We start from the raw sequence: 15,243 nt of genomic DNA on the forward strand, positions 1-15,243 counted from the left end.
ATTTCCCTATATTATTCAAGGTAAAACTTTCTTTGAACCAATGTATCTAATATCTGGGAGACACCTTCACTCACTCACTCACTAAGTCACTTCAGTTGTGTCCGACTCTGTGTGACCCCATAGGCGGCAGCCCACCAGGCTCCCCCGTCCCTGGGATTCTCCAGGCAAGAACACTGGAGTGGGTTGCCATTTCCTTCTCCAATGCATGAGAGTGAAAAGTGAAAGTGAAGTCGCTCAGTTGTGTCCGACCCTCAGCGACCCCATGGACTGCAGCACCTTATGTAGATCCAAAACCATGCACAGGCGCTGCCTCCCCTTTGCCTGAGGGTGAATATAGTTAACATTTTCCAAAACCCCTCTAGTCACCATGCGACCCTTCCGAGCGGCTGATTTCTGTGCCAAGCTCATTCGGCTTGGACCCTTATGAGAGGTTCTAAATTCCAAGGGCTGCTTGTTTGAAAATTCATGAGGTTCTCAATGATGCAGTTCCTTTTTTGGCTGCCCCATTGCTGGGTTCGTTCAGACAACAAGCTGCTTAGGGATGGATAATTTTTCCTCTTGGCTGCCAAAACCCACAGGGCAAGAGGTTGGTATTTCACTGCTATTGTAGAATTTTCAGAAGTTTGGAAAACAGAGAATTTTATTTTTTGTTTTGTTTTGATATAGGACATTTTGACAATGGCTTTGGCAGTGATACAAAAATCTCCATGCTTGTTAACCAGAATAACATTTGCAGCCATCTGGCTTGCATGTAGCACCCTCTGAGTAGGATAGATATAAAAGCAACAAGCAATTAAGAGGTTTAAAATGGTTTTCCCATTAGTTTCTGAACTATCCCATGATAAAGATATATCAGGTAGTGGAAGGATTGCTGATTCTTTGTCAGCGCATTTCCCATCATGATAAAAATTGTCTGATGCCTCGATTATTTCTTTATTTCTCAATCTCCCTTTACCACCATGATTCTTCCAGGTTTCTGGACTTGGATTTTCCTTTTGTACTAAACATAACATCCCCAGTCATGACAAACCACAAAATCCATTAAAATCTACTACATGCCCAGTTATATATATTATTCTCTTTTGAAAATGACTAAGGCTTGATTCCAAAAAATAGAGTAATACTTTTAAAACAACATAATATGAATCACTGGCTTTTAAGTTTCTGGGCTTAATCTTTATATGATAAACTTTAGGTATTTTATTAGGATAGTTTTAAACAACAAAACACAGAAGAAAGTTTTGATTCTTGAAACTGAAAAGACATAGCTCCTTTAGACCAGGAATTATACCTTTGATCTCTTTAAAATTATTCAAAGGTATTTATTATAATATCTACATTTACCTAGATATATAAACAGTACCATTGACTAAGACTTCTGTCAATTTCCAGTTCAATAATAGATCAAAGTTTTCCAAAGGGCTGGAAGCAAAGTCTGAGCAGTTGTGCTGAAAGTAAAGAGTAAAGTGAGGTAGGATTTGAGAAAAGATGCTTACTTTCCCCCTTCCAGTTTACTCCTTAAAGTCCTATCCTGCCTGCCTGGGAAACATGATCTGCTGGTAACCTGCAGAAGAGGCTTTGTGCTGCCACATATTTTGCACATTTTACATAAAGTAACATATTTTTATCCAAGGCTTTCAGAGACTTCTCACTTAGTTGTCAGGTTCAGAAAACCCAGAGCTGGAAGAGATCAGACAGGAATTTTCCCAAACAAATTAGCATGTTGGAGGATGATGTAAATGGCAGCATGAATTGCCCCTATGCTTGAGCACGTTTTGCAGCACAGCTAAGATATTAACAAGTGATGGTTTCATGCACTTGGTCTAGTGATTTACGAACTTGCTTCCTGATTTAATAGAGTGCTAGAAAGGATTGTTGTTATACCAACTAAAAGAATCATAAAATGGTAATGAATGTTATGAAACTTCATGAATATTTCATCTGAAGACAGGCTGTCAGATTTATCTTGAGGTTAAAGAGCACATAGGCCATAAATCAGGTTTGAGATGGAGCTGCTTGAAGTTCGTAGTTGGTGAAAACTGTTTACATGTTAGGCAAGGCTATCTGTGGGTGTTTATTATTTTACTGACACATTAAAACCCAGTTAACCTAAGATAAAGAAAAAACTTCAGGTTTAAAATATAGCACTTTAAAAAGAATTAGCAAAGTTTCTAGGAAAGCACTTGGATTTTTTTGGAAGAAAATTGACTTTATTGTAATTTTCCCATTGAATTTATTAAGTATTCAAAACTATCATCAATGTTAATAAAAAGGTATCATAAAGCTACTAAATTGACATAATAATATGGAGTAATGAGCACAAGCATGTTCTTTAGCTATGAACTACACATATAGTCATCATTTATATTAAGCCTTTAATATATCATCAGTTTCAAGGCAATTTTTCACTTGAAATAGTTTAGAATTCACTACTTATTTCCTAGATAAATGTGTTTCATTTCTTCCAATAGAACAACAACAACAAAAAGAAATGCTTCTCTGGGCTACATTAATGACATACAAGTGAAATTTAGTTCAATGATTATGAAGTTCTCCTCTAGCTCTGCAACTAGCTGAGAGCAAGCCCCTCCTTTAAATTACCTCCTTTAAATTAAGTTTTTTCCTTTTTGTGTTTTTACAAGCACAGGAAATGTGATTTAAATAGAGATGACCCTTCTGATAATCTTTTATTTATCTGGCAGTGGAAATAGAATCATTCATTAATATATCTGATGTGTCACTCAGCATAATTTTGAATGCTTACTATGTGACATGTACTTTGCTAGGTGATAGGGATGAAACTGTGGATGATTAAAACATGGTCCCTACCTGTAGAACATTTTGCTTCAAAAAATAGGTAAATAAGAAATTATAAAAAGTGTGATGGCTGACATAATAAGGGCTTTTATGAGAACGCATGAGATGGGTATATGTCCTAGAGTTTAGGGATCAAAAATGGCACTTTGCAGAAAAGAATGTCTAAGGTCAGACCTCCAGGGAAGCAGAGAGGAGTAGACCAGGAGGAAAGAAAAAACATGACCTATTAGGGAAACTGAGGAAAGCTTGTAATAGTTGAAGTGTATTGAATGTGTGTTTTTTGGGGAGAGGATGGAGAGGAAGGTGGGGAAGGAAGCAAAGGAGGGCACAGACCATGCCTACAAACCCTGTAAGAGAGTTGATGGGAGAGGACTGGGGAATGAAATTATTTTTATTTTAAAAAGATGTTGAACATCACCAATGCTCTTGAATGGTGGAAAAGAAGATAAATAAATAAATACACTCTCTAAGAATAGAGTAAGATTGGGGCAAATACCCTGAAGAATTTCCTAATAGGAATGGAGTAGTTTTGAAAGGTAGATGAAAAGATCTCTTTATGAAGGTCTTGAAAATAAAAATTATCCTTCATTTTAAAGAAGGAAAGATAGCTGACATTCTAAAGAAATATTACTATGCATGTCTTCATCCTCATCCTACTCAATACCTAGAATATGTTGTATTAAAATAATAATTAATATTGATTAAGGAAATACAATCTATCATCCTTACGTGTTTTATCTATCAGCTTATTTAATCCTCATTTTAAAATCTGTGTAGTAAATACTATAATTATGTCAATTTTAAAGTTGATGCAATTAGGCACAGTCAGAGAATGTGTCTTTGTCATACAACAGTGAGTTGCAGAGCTGGGATTTGAACCTAGGCAGTCAGGCTCTGCCCATAATTGCAGGTCCCAGTGTTCCCAATTGTGACATACTACATAGTCACACAGTTATCATCTAAAAGATAAAAACTGTTCTCATTTACCCTTGAATATTCTTTTATGTCTATTTATGAGGGAGTTCACATTTTGAAGAAGAAGAAAATTCTAATTTGATTTTGTGCAAGGCAAACATACATTTGCAGATTTGACACTTGTAGCAATGCATTTGCCCACTGATTATTGATGAATGAAGTTTGTGTTCTTACTGTGGTGCTAGTGATCAGTAAATGCGCTGTGCATGACATCACTTATAAGGGAATAAATAATTTTAAAAACTTTCCTTCACAGAATATTATCACACTGAACTGTCATTCACATTACCCTAAACTGAGTTGTAATGTTATTACCTAGTAGGTGTCACATCCTTCATTCAAAATGGAAGCTGTGCTTTTCATTTCTAGAGGAAAACCACTCTACATGCTTAAGCTGATCTATAGGGGATAAGACCACAGCCTCTCCGATACAAAGAGTCATTTGTCCAATTGTCTGACCTGCTCCAGCCTAGTAAATAAGGACAGCATAAGATGACAAAATGTTTCCAACGGGAACGGATTTATAGTCAGAATCAGTTTCTTATGTTTTCATTCATTTTGAATGAATACAAAAAATAATCTTGCTGCTAATACAAATGCAACAAACTGAGCCATTAAATTGACAGTGTGATCTATCCCACTTCACACTGCTTTATAAGCAAAATGTATCATTCTCGGGAGCTTTCTCCTGTTTAAATAATTGTAAGAAATATATTTCTTGCCTTTACTTTTATTGATAAAACACAGCATGTCATCTTAATTCATCCTTCCACTGCTCTATTTTATCATCTTCTCCAGAGTGATTGGAATTCTGATCACCCTGTGTTTTGCTCTCAGATTGAAAGCCTCTATCTATTCATCTGTTATTCTTCACGAAGCAAAGCTCTGGTATAACATCTGTTTTCTCACTGAATCTTCACCAGAGATGCCAGCAAGCAATAACCTCTTGGAAATCCTCGAGGGTCCCTGCTATGTCTGGGCTTGAAGCTAACAAAATTAGTGGACAAAGTGCTGTTATTTGATTTTCATTCCTGAATTTGATTTGAGGTCCATGAGCTTAGTGGAGTGCTGATGTTTTACCATTATTTGAAGCTAGTCATCACTTGATGAAAGGTTTAGAACAGTGGAAGCATTAATTGCATATCTCAAATTTTACTCTTTCTCTTTTCCTCCATTGATGTTCAACTAAGCTCACATCTTAGTTTAATCTTAGAACACACTTCTAAAAACAAATGATGATTTAGAATTTCAAGTCTGAAATTGGCATCAGTTTGAATTTTTTTATTTCTTGATGGAATTTGCTGAAATTTTTATCCATATATTTCAAACTACTGAGAAAAATTATAGGCAAATTTAAATCAGAAGCATATTTTGGTCAACACGTGCATGCATGCTAAGTCACTCCAGTCGTATCCGATTCTGTGTGACTCTATGGACTGCAACCTGCCAGGCTCCTCTGTCCACGGGATCCTCCAGGCAAGAATGCTGAAGTGGGTGCCATGCCCTCCTCCAGGGGATCTTCCCTACCCAAGGATCAAACCCATCCTCTTACATCTACCTGCGTTGGTGGGCGGGTTCTTTACCACTAGTGCCACCTGATCGTGATAAAAGTCAAAAGAAATACATAGCCTAGAAAATGCGTGGATATTGATCATTTTTATAATTAGTCATAACTAATGCTAAAAGACAAACTGTGTACTTTAAACTGGTTTATCTGTGCATATTAACACATAAAGACTTATACATGTAACTACTTGGGGCTTCCCTTGTGGCTCAGCTGGTAAAGACTCCGCTGGCAATGCAGGAGACCTGGGTTCAATCCCTAGGTTGGGCAGATCCCCTGGAGAAGGGAAAGGCTACCCACTCCAGTATTCTGGCCTGGAGAATTCCATGGACTGTATAGTCCATGGGGTCGCAAAGAGTCGGACACAACCGAGCGACTTTCACTACTGTAACTACTTAGATACGATATTCATATATATACACACTATGGTAATAGAATTTTTCCAGGTTTCCTTTTCTTCAGTTTTACTGAGGTTTGACTGACAAGTAAAATTGTAAGGTATTTAAAGTGTACATTATGTGATTTACGTATACATTAAGAAAAGATTCCTTCCACCTAGTAAATCAGCATATCCGTCACCTCACATGTTAATCTCCGTGTGTGTGAGAGAATAAGTTCTACTCTCTTAGAAAATTTCAACTATAAAAAAATAGAGTTTTAAAGTCAATATTAGGAGCAATGAGTCATCTACTGTTCTATTATCCATTAAAACAAAATAATCCATTCAAAACTTAGCAGTTTAAAACAACAGTTTATTCTTTTTAAAGTCTCTCAATTGACCAGATGCAGCTGGGACATTCTTCTGCTTTGTGTAGCATTGGCTGGGTTCACTCATTCAGCTGCGTTCAGCTGAGGACTGAGCTTGACTGAAAGATCCAAGAAAGATTTTACTCATAAGTCTGGCACTTTGATGCTCTCTCTGTGGTTGTTCCACATGTCTAGCTTGGACTTCCTCAGAACACGGTGGTCTCAGGATAATCAGACTTTTGCATAGCAGCTGGCTTCAAGAGGTATAAAGTGGAAGATGCCAGTCTCCTTAAGTACTAGTCCTATCGTTGGCATTGCATCACTTGAGCTCATTCTATTGGGCAAAGGAAGTCACAAGCCCAGCTCAAATTCAAGAGGAATAGACTCTACCTCTTGGTTAGCAGAACAACATGAATACAGAAGAAAGGCAGGGGGACTATCTAGCGCACCTACTGAAATTCAGATTTCAAGAGTCTATTTTAAAAATTAGACCAGAAGTACTCTCAGACTTCTTTATTATCAATGTGGCAGTGGTGTTAGTTGCTCAGTCATGTCCAACTCTTTTCGATTCCATAGACTGTCACCCACCAGGCTCCTCTGTCCTTGAAATTCCCCAGGCAAGAATACTTGAGTGGGTAGGCATTTCCTTCTCCAGGAGATCTTCCCAACTCAGGATTTGAATCCAGGTCTCCCTCACTGCAGGCAGATTCTTTACCACCTGAGTCACTACTAGACCATAATTGGTTTTTCCAAAATATTCATCTGTCTAAAGCTCATGTAACACTATATGTTAAAAATTCAAGTATTAATCTGCCTGTGATATTTAATGGACATCTACTAATTTTAACACTGAAATTAATCCTCTTATTTCAAAATTATTGTCTTTCCCTCACTTTGCTTCCAATTTTCACTAGCCTTTTCTTCTTCAGTTAACATTTTCCCCTGGAATACAATTTGAAACCAAGCAGAAAATGAAAATTGAAGGCAAATTTATAATTTGTTTACACGTATGATCTACTCAATCTAGTCAAAACCAATCAACTATCCAGAAGGTCAAAGCTCTGAGCTTTGCATAGCTTGAGAAGTTGCCAGGCTGTGTTTCTCTCTCTCTATCTCACTCAAAGTAGCTCCAGTTTTCAATTATCCACACCAATCATGTTCCCAATTGACAAGAGTAACTAAGAGGTAACTTTATATTTAATAAGTGTTTAATAAGTGCAAACACAAAATATTTTTTACAAATAAATCAAAGAGAGTCGACCTAGTTCTTTTGTATAAAAACACTGATCAAGGTCCTAAAATACACTAGCCATTGGGACTATAAAAGTATATGATCTCCTTTTCAAGGTTTCAGAAAGCTAGGAAAGCATAAAATACTGCTTGAGGTCTCTGGTTTTGTTTTCTTGAATCTTTAGTAATATGAGCCAATATGACCTCTCATCAAAGTTTCCATTTATAATGCTTTCAGTACCCTCACGTGAGATTAAACCAAATAAAACTGCTGGATGGACATAAGGACATTTAACAATAAAAGGTTTCTAAATTAAAGAATGATTTCAGGCACAGTTTTCTCATCTGCAGATCAGAGATTCGAAAGACAAAAATTTCACACAGAAAAGTCCTCTGTAGGTTACTACAAAGTGAGGTGGTCAGCTTCCACAGGATATGAATGATACCTGGAGGGTTTGGTTTACTGATTAATTCAATACATATTTACTGAGCACTTCTGTGCCAGCTTTGGCTGGGTATACAATGTAAAATGACTTTCCTCGTGGCTCAGATGGTAAAGCATCTGCCTATAATGCGGGAGACCTGGGTTCGATCCCTGGGTCCGATCCCTGGGTCGGGAAGATCTCCTGGAGAAGGAAATGGCAACCCACTCCAATATTCTTGCCTGGAAAATCCCATGGACAGAAGGCTACAGTCCATGGGGTTGCAAAGAGTCGGACATGACTGAGCGACTTCACAATGTAAAATAAAAAAGATGCAATCTCTGCTTTCACAGAGCCTCCTGTCTAATGGTAAATACGGACATGCAAGTAGTTACATTTAGTGTGATGTATTTTAGAAGCAATATGAAGTCCCATGGGAGCATACAATATGGTTCTCTACTCCAGGGCTGGGGGATCAGAAAAGATGAGCATAGTGTGTTAAACAAAAGTTTTTAGGGCCGGGAGAACAGTGTTTCAGGCAGAGGGAATAGAATTGTGCATAGACCCAGAGTTAAGAAAGGATGTTGTCTTCTGGAAACATAAGAGATTATGTCCAGCAGAAGCATTATTATGATAGGAAATTGTTGAACGAGAGTGCAGTGTGTGCTTGCTAAGTCTCTTCACTCGTGTCCAACTCTTTGCAACCCCATGGACTGTAGCCCTTCAGGCTCCTCTGTCCCTGAGATGCTCCAGGAAAGCGTACTAGAGTGGGTTGCTATGCCCTCCTCCTCCCTTCCCAACCCAGGGATCAAAACCATGCTTCTTACGTCTCCTGCATTGGCCGGCGGGTTCTTTACCACTAGCACCACCCGAGAAGCCATGAGAGCACAGCTTCAGCAGCTGTGCTGTTGAATCTTGATGAGTGCGAAAGGGGGATTTTAGTTATGTAGCCCCATTAACATCCCTATTCTAAAGATTTCCATTTATAGAAGACACTGTGTATGTTTTTAGCTTTGTACAGCTTATGTATCTGTATTTGAGCATAACACACACACAAGAAACAGGAAGAAAATATATCAATATTTTCCATCCATGCTGGATGGTGGGATTACAGGTGATTTTTTTTTCTAAATTTGCTACTTTTAATTTTTTTGTATTTCCAAAACTTTACACAATGAAAGAAAAGTGAAAGTGAAAGTCACTCAGTCATGTCTGACTCTGCAACCCCAGAATTATCCAGGCCAGAACACTGGAGTGGGTAGCCTTTCCGTTCTCCAGGGGATCTTCCCAACCCAGGGATCAAACCCAGGTCTCCCGCATTACAGGCGGATTCTTTACCAGCTGAGTCACAGTACCACACACAAATAGTATACATAACAGAAAAACATCATTGTGTAAATGTACCATAACATGTGACTATAACTCCAAATTATGTTTCTGAACTTTTATAAATCTATTTCTAAGGGACATTTTCTATGCAAGTGTTCTTTATATTTTTTAATAAGAAATATTTTGTATTTGGAGGCAGTTGAATTGAGTGAATGACTTTAGAACTGGATTCTTTAAAAGAACAAAAGCGATATTAAGAAACACAGAAAAGCATACATTTTAATGGTGTTGCCTACTCATAGAACATAATCCTTAAATTCAGTAAATATGTTTTATATGTATTTCATATATTTTTCACACGTAATTTCATATATATGTGATTTGAATCCAACATAGCAGAAACTATTTTGTACACTCTGTGAATATCCTGAACACTGCCAGAATTCATCTCTTACACAAAGTACCTCTAAACTTCAGGAAGACATAACTAGAAGTTAACATCTTTCTAACAGTTTTCTGTTCACTAGTCACCCCAATTTTTGCCCCATTATTTATTTGTAAATTCTACTTATCAAACTCAAATCCACAAGACCATCACATGGTTCAGAACTTAAACTCAGAGTAGACAGGGAAACTAACTCGTGTTTAACCTTGTGTGTCTGCCTGAGACCACAGAAGATGTACACGCAATGAGTGCACCTGGTGACAACTGCAGTAAAGTTGGCAAGAGTGATGCGCGCCCTCGAAAAGCAATAAAAATAAAGAGTGCTTTGTCCTCCGCGTTCCATTTCTCAGAGCTGCGTTTGTGCCATTTTCCATAATTCCAGGCATGACTGTCAGCACAGAAAGGGAATGATCTAGTCTGAGCTCACACACACAGACCTTCCAAAGCCCCTGGCATATTCAGAACATCAAAATTCATAGCTTAATTTGTTTACTTTAAGGAAACTCACTTGGTTATCAAATATGAAGTGTCACAGCTAAGATTTTAAAAAGAAAGAAAGAAAACCTAACATGCCTGAATTATTAATTATCGGTTTACAGTTTAAGTCTTTACTTGGCAAAACAATTCACTTTTCAAAGATTGTTATAACAAGTCTTAGGCACAGCTAGAGCAAACATTTGTGCTAGTATTAAATCTGGCTATTTCCACATATGCTCACTGTGACTTCAGGCACAGAGCCGTAGGGAGAAAGGCCAGCAGTCACTCATTCACATTGTGCTGATAACAGCGATTTGGGTTGGTAGGCAAGCTGTGGCAAAAGAAACATGAATATTAATATTTATACCTTGCCTTTCTCCTGCCTTAAATCTACTGAAGATTTTGTCATATTTATCTTTAGGCTATTCTTGTAAGGAACACAAGTATCAATTTAAAAAGAAGAAGAAGAAAAAGTTAAGGTTTCTGTACTTCTGTTCAAGTAGTGTAGTTCCAATTAAGAAAAATATCTTTGGTATTTGAAGTCCCCAAACTGATATTCCCTGATTGGACAAGAAAAGGTGTTCCAGTTATTTACTTTCTGTGTAGCTGCTATCAAATCAACAGTGTGACTTACCCTTCTCCCTGAAGACAGGAAGAAGACTTATCAAATCCAAAAGAGATTGAATGGATTCTCCTACAATAGGAAACCTTGTTCCAGACCCTTAAAATCTAGGGGAGAAAAGAGAGCCATGACTTAATAACTGCATGGTAACTGGAGATGTTAAAGGGATCTGTGGGCTTATTTGCACTATTTCTCATTCTTGAAGCAGACTACCACCCAAAACATGTTGGGAATATTATAAGCCACAAGTGGTGAGACAGGCAACATTTAGTGATGGATTCTGATCAATCCAAACCCTTGTGTTCAACTAATGTGTCCTAATGCATAAAATTATATTTTTATGTCATTCTTAAAAACTGAGAAAAATGACTGCCTCTAAGACTTCCCTTCCTCCTTCCTTGTTTCCCTTTTTCCTTCCTTCCTTTCTGATTTTCTGAACTAAATTAATTCATTTGCAAAATCTTTGGGACAATTTACTAAACATTCATATTTTATGTTCAACAACTTGGCTTGCCCAATAAAATCTGCAAGTAGTAGAAGGAAGACAAGGGAAACGCGTAGGAAGTGAGCTCAGATGCTTTCGGATGGAGTGACCCAAGCTCCATCCAGTCATTACAGTCACTTGCAAATAGAAAGAAACAGCCTAGAAATTGTAGAATAACAAACTATTTCAAGCAATGGATCAAAGAGAAATATATAAGGTGCACATGAGACATAAGTTATAGGAATAAGAGAAAGTGCCTTGTGGAATAAATGGCTTAAAATAGGCACTACAAGATGGATAGGATCTAATAGATCCTCTATGAGCATAGTATGAGACCAAGGGAGGGACCAAAATAGTCTGACGAGAACTAATAATTTTGGAATTTTATGAAGCAACATTAGACAGAAAAAAATCAGCCCAGATAAGAGCAGGGTTTGAAATCCTTATCAATTGCAGCAATTACAATTTTATTTCAGATTAAAAGGAAGATTAAAACAGATGTTGCCCGCATTGGATTTGTAATTTCCATCATTATTCTGATACATATTCTGATATTTACATCCTGGAATATAAGCTTGGAATCTTGAAGAAAAAACTACTATGATCACCGGCCAACTTATTCCAAGTTGTTGTACATCTCTATTTGGGTAATACAACATTCATTCTCCTATATATGGCCCAAATACAGGAAGGTAATTTTTCTGTTCAAAATAAACTAATCAAGTTTTCCATATATTAGAAGTATATTTGCCCCTACAAGTACATCTACTTATACATGAGGGGATTTGAAAAGTCAGTGAGCATATCCAACCATCTCTGACAGAAAAATTAAATAACTATGACATCTTGCATATAAATTCAAATACTTAATGCCAAGTCACTTGCATTTGAATTTCATGTGTTTGAAGAGATGAATGCTATGTGTTCACAGATTCTTTTTATGTTTTTAGAGAATAAAACGGATCACAAATCTATCCTCATTCGTTAATTCTTACAAAAGAGATGGCTTGTAAAGATAAAGGCCTTTATTTTGTTTCACAAGTTACCCAGCAAAGATTTTCATTTGATTGTAAAATATTACCAAATGTTTCTAGGTAGTTTATAAATATACGGCCCTAAGAGATAAGAGATGAGGGGAAAGAAGGGGAGAAATGTGAACAGTCATGCATGGACCTATAGCCTACAAGCAGAAATAAGATATGCACACACACTCATGCATACTATAAAGTTAAAGATGATGAATGTAAAAAGATGAAGCAGGATGATATACAAAAGAAGTATTGCCATTAAAGTCAACCAATACTGGATCTGATTTTCAGCTCTGCCAATGTGACTCTTGACAAGTTACTTAAACAATTTGGTTTAATTTCCTTTTTGCTATAGAATGAGTGTAACAGTGTACACCATTTATAATTGTTATGGTGCTAAATGAAGTAACATGTACATGATGTGACTCAGTGTCAAGGTCCAAGAATCTGCTCTGTAATAGTGACTATGATCATTACAGGAAGAGAACTAATAAAGCACCATCGAATTGCAGAGGAAGGAGAAATCATTTTAAAAAACATTATAGAAATAAAATGTACAAAACTTGTGGGAGGTTGAAATTTATTAGAGGTAAGGGGGAAAGGAGGCAAGTTTGAAAGTTTTGAAGACAAGTATATTAAACGGTGATGCTGGTGGTGCCAATTAACAAAAATAAAAACAAGGAGGTGGGAGGATGAGGAGATTAACCAATGATGGGAACTGCTGTTTACAGAAAAGGACATCACTAGTTTTTACCCATCTTGCATTTAACCAAGTGTTTTTCAGATGTTTAGAAATAGGAAGAACATAAAAGTCCTTATCCCATGGGTCTATTTTAAGCAAATTAAATTACAAGCTCAACAAAAGTGATACTATATGAGATGCACTTTTTCAAAACTTCACCTGCGCAGGCCCCCTTGGACCACGCAGCTGGTTCAGAATTACCTGACTGTGCAAGAAAATGACTTTGACAGATTTGAAAAACCTGGCTGCTTAAGGAACAAATCGTATTGTACCCACCTAACCAAAAATGAATCAAAAACTTCCAAATTCTCCATGCTAAAAGAAAACATGAGTCTTCAAATATAACATGATGTAAGCTTAGGTTGGGAGAAGGCAATGGCAACCCACTCCAGCGCTCTTGCCTGGAAAATCCCATGAACAGAGGAGCCTAATAGGCTGCAGTCCATGGGGTAGCACAGAGTCGGACACAACTGAGGGACTTGACTTTCACTTTTCACTTTCATGCACTGGAGAAGGAAATGGCAACCCACTCCAGTGTTCTTGCCTGGAGAATCCCAGGGGTGGGGGAGCCTGGTGGGCTGCCGTCTATGGGGTCGAACAGAGTCGGACACGACTGAAGTGACTTAGCAGCAGCAAGCTTAGGTTGGAAGCTATTTGAATGATGAAATCCTCTATTACATGAAGAGACCTACAACAAACAGAAAACCCCCCAGGTGATTTCACAAAGTGCCAGTGATTTTCAACTTGGTAACCTCCAGGAATGCTGGTAAAGGCAAATTACTGGGTAAAAGCGTTTTTCTGTCCCTTGCAGATAGGCTCTTGGCCTACTTCCAAACACTTCATATATTTTGCATTCTTTAATTTTAATTCAGACGAGGTTGGCACAATTATCTTAAAATTATTCAAAACGTAAAGCTACTTTAAAATACTTCCTCCAGTGTGTTAATTGAGAAAACACTTGTGTCTGAACTAGCCTTAGTAACATATCCAGGAAATAAATGAACTGACTGATCGTATGAACAGTTTTCCCCACAAGAAGTTGACTAAATGGGTTGACTCTGCCAGGTCACAGCAAATAAAAGCAGATCCTACAACAGGCTATATAACTTCTGGAAAAAGAAAGCACCTTTTAAAAAAAATTACTGCAGTTGTTTAGTCTTTGGACTTCATCCTAAAACAAATGCGATTGTTTTCTTGTTTTTCAGCTTCCCTAAAAGTAATATGCGTTGCTCTTTCTAACTGTAGTTTTCTGGATAGAGTTCTGAAGGTGTCTAGAATCCTACCTCTTCCATACTTAAAAATGAAGTAATATAGTCATGGAGCCACACATCCATAAACAATGGGATATAACTCTCCAGGAAGTGTTCAACTTTCTTTGGGAATGTGGCTCCATAGAAAATTCTCCCCAAGGAAAAAAATCTATCTCATGTGGTATGTTGAGGGGAGTCCTTTATATTTTGATTTAACATTCATTAGTTCCTTTTGGAATTTTGAGTCTGTTCTAATGAAGTGGATGAACCTAGAGCCTAATATACAGAGTGAAGTCAGTCAGAAAGAGAAAAATGAATATCATATATTAATGCATATATATGGAATCTAGAAAGGTGGTACTCATGAACCTATTTGCAGGGCAGCAAGCAGTGGAGATGCAGATACAGAGAACAGACTTATGGACTTAGTATAGGAAAGAGACGATGAGATGAATTGAGAGAATAGCATAGAAACATATACATTACCAAATGTAAAATAGATAACCAGTAGGAATTTGCTGTATGATGGCAGGGCGCTCAACCCAGTGCTCTGTGACAACCAAGAGGGGTGGGATGGGGTGGGAGGTGGGAAGGAGGTTCAAGAGGGAGGGGACATATGTATACCTATGGCTGATTCATATTGATGCATAGCAGAAGCCAGCACCATATTGTAAAGCAATTATCCTCCAATTAAAACTTAATTAATTTAAAAATGAATAAGTAAATAGAAATTTTAAAATAATTTCCATTAATTCCTTTTTGGAGAAGGCAATGGCACCCCACTCCAGTATTCTTGCCTGGAAAATTCCATGGACGGAGGAGCCTGGTGGGCTGCAGTCCATGGGGTCGCTAAGAGTTGGACACTACTGAGCGACTTCACTTTCACTTTTCACTTTCATGCATTGGAGGAGGAAATGGCAACTCACTCCAGTGTTCTTGCCTGGAGAATCCCAGGGACAGGGGAGCCTGGTGGGCTGCCGTCTCTGGGGTCACACAGAGTCAGACACGACTGAAGCGACTTAGCAGTAGCAGTAGCAGCAATTCCTTTTTAATACAGAAAATATGAAAAGAAAAATAAAATTGTTCACAATCCCATAATACACATAAACTC

The sequence above is a fragment of the Bos indicus x Bos taurus genome, chromosome 2, assembly GCF_003369695.1.
Source record: "Bos indicus x Bos taurus breed Angus x Brahman F1 hybrid chromosome 2, Bos_hybrid_MaternalHap_v2.0, whole genome shotgun sequence".
NCBI classification, from domain to species: Eukaryota; Metazoa; Chordata; class Mammalia; order Artiodactyla; family Bovidae; genus Bos; species Bos indicus x Bos taurus.